Source organism: Vombatus ursinus, unplaced genomic scaffold (assembly GCF_900497805.2).
Source record: "Vombatus ursinus unplaced genomic scaffold, bare-nosed wombat genome assembly UNPS02014874.1, whole genome shotgun sequence".
NCBI classification, from domain to species: domain Eukaryota; kingdom Metazoa; phylum Chordata; class Mammalia; order Diprotodontia; family Vombatidae; genus Vombatus; species Vombatus ursinus.
Window position 1 is genome coordinate 13203140 of NW_020954652.1, and position 6809 is coordinate 13209948.

General features: G+C 38.6%; 1 protein-coding gene across 1 annotated transcript in view; it reads left to right on the top strand.

Annotated features, from left to right (window-relative positions):
* The first annotated feature begins 208 nt into the window (after positions 1-208).
* The window catches only part of PPFIA2 (PTPRF interacting protein alpha 2), a 664632-nt gene continuing 658031 nt past the window's right edge, over positions 209-6809 (top strand). Inside the window, exon 1 of the mRNA XM_027842480.1 lies at positions 209-218. The gene's annotated coding sequence lies outside the window, so the exon portion shown is untranslated. The remainder of the gene's footprint in view (positions 219-6809) is intronic.

The following is a 6809-nucleotide window of genomic DNA, read 5'->3' on the forward strand; positions in this document are numbered from 1 at the left end:
GGATGCTGCTGCTACTGCTGCCTCCGAGCCCAGACACTTGCCGGCAAAGCACTGGGGCCGAGGCTTTCTCTGAGCCACCCTCCTCCTACCCTTGCTAGGGAAACGGTCCAGGAGCGCCCGGCGTGAGCCGACACCCCCCTCCCCAACCCCCCATCAAGCCGGTGGAGACTGCGGTTGTCATTGATCTATTGGAGCAGACGCCAAAACACAGGCATTAGGTACCAAATCTTCCTGATAGCTCCACGCGCTCTTCCTTCTTCTTCCACCCCCCTGGCCCCACCCCACCCCCAGGGAAGATGTATGTGATACAGGATTCATCCTTGCTGGGGGCTCTAACCCTCCTTATCTTTTTCCTCTTTTCTTTTTTTTTTCCTTTCCTACTTCCCCTACTTCTTTACCCTTGCCCCTCTTCCTGTGCTCCCGGTTGATACTGGGTGGTGAATTTTAGTGTGGGGATCGTGAAGTCAACTTCTGGGTGGGGGGGTGTGGCCGCCGGGTTTGGTGTCCAGGAGAGTTCGAGAGGAACTGAGGCTGGCCCAGTGAGTATTAGGACATATGCAAATCAGTAGGGTGAAGAAAGTGAGAAATGCTTCCCTTAGAAATGATAGTCTTTTCTCCGGAAGACGTCAAAGAGTTAAGTAGGAGGGGAAATATGCATGCAATGCCACTCAGACAATGGCAAAGATTCTCTCTTGCTGAATTACTCACTCCCGGTAGGTTAACTGAGGTGGAGCCCATGGGGTTCTTAAGAATAAACCATTGCAGTTGAAACTCGTCCTTACCCTCCTCTCCTTTCGTGAGTTTTAAATTCTGATGAGCTATTGGGATAGAAAAATTCAATGACATCCCTCAAGGAGTTTAAGTCTTTGTAGTCTATGTCACATCTGAATAGGTCCTCCTTGGACTGCTGGAGATTGACAGAAAACAATTGCTTTCCATCCTGGAAGTCCTGGAGCCTGGAGTCCAGCTGGCATCCAAAACTTTTATTTGGACACCAGAGGGATATGAAAGACAGTCAAGGTTATGGTCGAAGGAACATTTTCCTGGTTTCGCATTTTGAGAAACTGAAAGACTTTAAGACCAATTCAAGCACCAGCCACCAACCTTAAATACCTACATTAATTTTCTTTCTCACCAGCCCCCCCCCCCATGAATGATACTTCTAACTCCCGAATTTGACCCAAGAGTTGTCTAGTAGTGAAAGCAGTACCAAGTAGGCTAATATACTGTATGCATCTCAGGATTTTTATGGCAAATTTTAAGTATGTCCTTCCGTGCTGTCCAAGAGTGAACTTGCATATTGCCGAATGTTAACAAATGCATTTAAAAGCCTAGGTACTATGTTGAGGAGGGGGTGCAGATCCCAATAAGTCATTCAAATTCTTCCATTTATCTTCCATTCCACAATTAGGTCATTAAATTATTCAATCTATCTAAATTGATAAACAGTCTATTTAAAAAAAAAAACAGAGGGATGTGTTGAGGGAATATTGCAAGTGGAGTTTCTAATGATGACATTCATTAGAAAGAACCTCAGTGCTCATATACCAATTGGAGCTTATACACAGAAGAGGTCTTTTTTTTTTTTCTTGGTGGCATAGTCCTTTTAAAAAAAAAATCCTTCCCTTTTTTAGTGACTATTTATTGCATTAAAAAAAACTGAAAGTAGAGGACTTCATCTGAATGAATTGGATCAAGGTTTAGCTTGCTTCTGTGATATATATTTTTTTCTTAAGTATTTGAGAATGATCTATCCTGACAGCATAGTGTTTTTGCTTTTTTGTTTGTTTGTTTCAGGTGGAATTCTTTACAATCTTTTAGGTATCCTGAAAGTTTAGGGAAGCAAATATACCATTTATTCATTTTGTCTCCCAAGTAACCAGCAATGGTGGCACATTGGGATTTCTGAGTAGAGGATGCTGGTACATCCAGTGGAACTGTTTCGTCACTGAGGCAAAATCAGCCAGGAGGAAAATGTACTCACTTTTTGTAGTGGGGTTAGGCTACCTTGCTCATGAGAAGATTTTTTTTGGTTGAGAAAGTCAAGGGTTAGCTTTATATTGGTAGGTCTAAAAGTTGTTCAGTTATAGAGTAGCTATAACACAGTTGAGTCAGCATTTTTTTTAAAGTCTTGTAGTACCTTGAGAGGATTATTGATCCTGTAGCATTTTCTCATTGATCCTCTTTTTGTGTGGAGATATGCCTCAGTTTACTTTCTTCTTAAATTTTAATATAAAGGAATTATCTGCAGCTTTATTACCCTATTTGTTTTTTTAAAGATTTAGTTAAAATAATTGGAGAAATAATCAAGTTTAGTAATTTGGCATTTCAAGCAGGTAATGACTTGGGTAATAGAATGATGAAGTTTTATGTCTCTCCAATCTTTTAACCTATGACCAACTTTACTAAGCAATTCAAGTGTAGAAGCTGTCAAAGCATTATAATTTTCCTTGGCCTAAGGTTAGGTTTTGACTTTAAGTACTAGAAAGAAAACAATATGGGCTTCTTAGGATTAGTTTTGAGATTAGCACAGCTGTTCACTATATTAATTTCTTGCATGGTATGTGTGCTAATAGTTTTTGAATATTGAACTGTCAGAACATCCCATGTATTCCTATTCTGTAGCAATTTTGTAAAGTGAAATTTGAAGGTATTCCATTTTTTATCCTTTTCCCTGCTAGTTTCTGATGGCAGGTAAAGATGAGAAAAATTCAGAATGCTGTGCTTTTACCCATTAGGAGTTGTCAGACTGTTGAAGAATAAAGTGCCCTTTGTTAGAGCTTTGCTTAAAAGCAGCATGAATGACATGCTGTTGAGTATTCTAACCTGGGGTCAAGAAGGCCTGAGTTCAAATTCTGCCATTGACTTAAGTATCTCTACAACTATGTACAATTCACTTAGTGTGTCGTGTCTATGAATCTCAGACAACTCTAAAACTATCTGCTAAGACACAGACCAATTCATGGTGGACATTTCTAGAAGGAGTTCCCCAGGTTAGTCATTTAGTGCATAAAATATGATGACCTAAATTTAGATATGGGCAATCATTCTTCTTTAAAGTGTGGAAAATGGTAAAAATGACATCCAAAAATGCCCATTTAAAAATAATTTTCAACAAACATTTATAATAAGCAGGAAGAATAGTCTTAAGAGCCATAAGATCTAATTAATAAATCCTCAGTCTAACACTTGCTAGCTGTGTAACTGATCCTGGAAAAAGGAACTTTTTTTTTTGGCTAGGCAATGGGGTTAAGTGACTTGCCCAGGGTCACACAGCTAGTAAAATGTTATGTGTCTGAGGCTGGATTTGAAATCAGGTCCTCCTGACTCCAAGGCCTGATCTCTATCCACTGCGCCACCTAGCAGCCCTAAATAAGGAACTTCTAAGCCTCAGTTTCCTCAGCTGTGAAATGGTGATACAGTATTAACACAATTGGAGGGTTTCAGTAAGGAAAGTATTTTGTAATTATTAATTCAATGTGAACATGTGAGATGTTATTGCAGGTAATAACATTTTTTCACCTTTTTCTTCCTCATGCTGGTATTAAAAAAAAAAAAACTTGGCATTTTTTCTGTCTGAAAAATCTGACTTCTTTAAAGTTATGAAGAGTGTGCGTTATGCCTTTCCCTTCTCTGATTGTGGATCGGTAATATCTATCTCTGTGACTGTGTCTATCCATCAAAGGTGTCCCAAAGATTTTGTGGAGTTTAAAGCTACTAGTATTATAGTAGCTACTAAACTTTAGTAGCTTAAAACTGCACTAAGACTTTTGGGACATGCTTTCACCACGTATTATAGTGGTCACTTCAATATAGTTCAAAATTTAGGCATGTATGTTTTCCACCAAAGGGTTTGTATTCTCCTTAGTCAATCAGGGCAGGTAAGAAATGGAAGATCTTATCAAACTGGGAAGGAAAGAATATCTCATTTCACTCCCTCATTTTTCATTTGAGGGAACTGAATCCCTGAAAATTGAAAAGACTTATCCAAGGTGACACAAGTTAGTGAGTGGCAGAGCTAAGATTTTGAACCAGAGTCCTCTGACTCCAAATCCAGCATCCTTTCTTCATTGTGACCAATCCAGTCACAGACAATTTCATTTCTCTCACCAATAACCCAATTTTTAGAAAGGAATGATAAAATAAGTAACTAGAGTCTGATCTTTGGAGCTTGACCTCCTTCCTATTCAAGAAGATGACCTGAAAGGAGTGGCACCTAGGAGAGACTATTTAGATAGAATGATGAATTGTCGTAGTTTTAAGTCAGAGGATCTATTAAAATCTACCAAGTTCTACTATACTAAAATTCCAAAGTATGAATTGCTAACAACTTATACATGCCAGCATTGAAAGAACAAGATAAATTGTGTTGTAACAAATGGGAAATTATAGAACATTAAAGATTTGGCAAAGAATTCTTAAAGCTTTTGTGACCTCTGTCAATACCTGTTTTAACTCTTGATGGCTGTTGGATTTTCCCCTAAAGCATGATAGAAAAAGCATGGAATCTAGAGTCAGTGGTCCAGGGCTCAAATCTTGACTCTGTCTCTTAGTAAATATGTGACATTGGGCAAGTCATTTAATGACTCTGGACCTCATTTTCTTCATCTACAAAATAAAAGGATTAGAGTAGGTGATCTCTAAAGTCCCTTTGGCTGGAGAAGGAAATGGCAAACCATTCCAGTGTCTTTGCCAAGAAAACCCCAAATGGGGTCATGAAGAGTGAGACACGACTGACAAATGACTGAACAACAAAGTCCCTTTGAGCTCAAAATTTTTGATTCCATGAAATTATGAAACAACTGAAAACAGGTTGAATCATAGCCAATTTCATACCAGAAAAAAATGTTTTCTCCTGTGTTAATTTGCCTTTACATTTATTATTCCTATGTCAGAAATAAAGTCATATTCTTATTCTTCGTCGTGGTGTAGAGGTGACTTTGTGTTCTCAAAGGCTATGCCAGGAGGGCAGTATCTGTGCCAGGCATTACCAAGCTGGACAGGCTTTGAATTATGGGCCATGTGATAGACTGAGAAATGGTAGTTTTATCATCACGTAAGGCTGGCTAAGTGCAGAGTTTCTTTGCCAGGAGGTTTGACCACTGAATGATGATTTTTTTTTTCTTAGTGAAGTGAGGGGACTGTAGGGGGAGGGGACAGCAACTCAAAAAAGCTTTGTCTTTTCCAGTGTGGAGAGATTGTGATCTGTGTCAATAAGAAAATACAAACCCTGATGAAAACACCAAGTTATTTGAACAATACATAGATAGAGTGATTTGGAATCAATTTTAATAATTACACATTAAATACCCACTAAGTTTGAAATGGTGTGCTAAAGAAAAAGTTGAAATAGATAATGAAATTCCTACCCTCAAGGTCCTACAACTTAAGGGGAGGGGGCATGGGGGATAAGAGATATACACATATAAAGGTGATAAAAGGCCTTTAGGATAAGTGCAAAGGATAGCAACAGGTGATATATACTAGGAGAAGTGTGATGAGGGAGAGAGCACATTCAGCTGGGGAAGGATTGCATAAAGGGAGATACCTGAAGTTGCTGAAATGTTAGCTCCAGATTTGGGGATTAATGGAAAGGATTTAAACAGGTAAAGGTGTGGAGGAAGGAGTTCAATACAGGCATACTTGTGGAGGTCAGAGAAAGAATATGGTGAGAAAAGAAAATGATGAGTGGTCTACTTTAACTCAGCTATAGAGTAGTGAATAAAAAATAGTGGGAGATGGGCATAGAAAAGATAGGTTTTGGAATTCTTTGAATGTCAGGAAAAAAGGTGTCTAATGATTTGTTCAGTAGACCATGGGGATCCATTGAAGGTATTTGAGAAGGAAAGTGTCTGCACCAGAGCTCAAATGTGTATAGTCCTTTAAATGTTGTTAAATCACTTTCTATCCATTATCTTATTCAAAAGCCTACTCTGATCATGAGAAGAGGAGAGAAGAGGAGCTAGAGGTAGAAGGTTTGTTAGGAGGCTATAATAAGAATCCAGGGCAAAGGTGATGAGGAAAAGAACTGAGGGATGTGTTTGCTATGGAAATGGAAAGCAGTTGATAGACCTGAAAGAAAATGATAGAAGTAAAATTAAGACACAGAGAAATATAGACTGATTCAAGATTTTTGCTATCTGGTAGCTTATTACTAGTAGAGAAAATGTGAAGTTAATGGATAAAATGTTGTCATTTATGGCACTGACTTTTTGGAACATTTAGGGAAGTTAGATTGTATGGACATAGAGTGCATGGTTTGGTGAAGTAGAATGAGCATTAGGCTGGGAGCCAGGAGCCTTTGGGTTAGGCCCAACTCTGCCAATAACCAGCTGTGTAACCCTAGGAAGAAAGGTCACCTCTTTGGATTGTAAAAAGTTTGAATGTTGGAGGTTAGAATCCTTAATCTTTTAAGATACTCTCCAAACCTATGCTTCTGTACACCAGCCAGGGAACCAAAAGACTTTAAGTTGTAATTCCTGTGTAATAATCTGGACAAATGTCTCTACCTTAATTTTCTTTATAGAGTTTATGTCAAAGTGTATTGATAACATTTATTGACTCTGTATGTCAATTCAACCAACACTTATCAAGTTCCTGTTCTGTGCAGGGCACTATGTTAAGTGCTAAGATATTGAAATAAAAATAAAGTAGTCCCTGGCCTTAGGGAGTATACCATCTAATGAGGAGAATACAAGATAAGACTATAAATAATTAAGTATGACAGAAAGTTGACTGTTACAAGGTAAAGAACCAGTGATACAGGAAATTTAAGGGGAACTTTACTTGTCAAAGATGGTTCTCGCCCC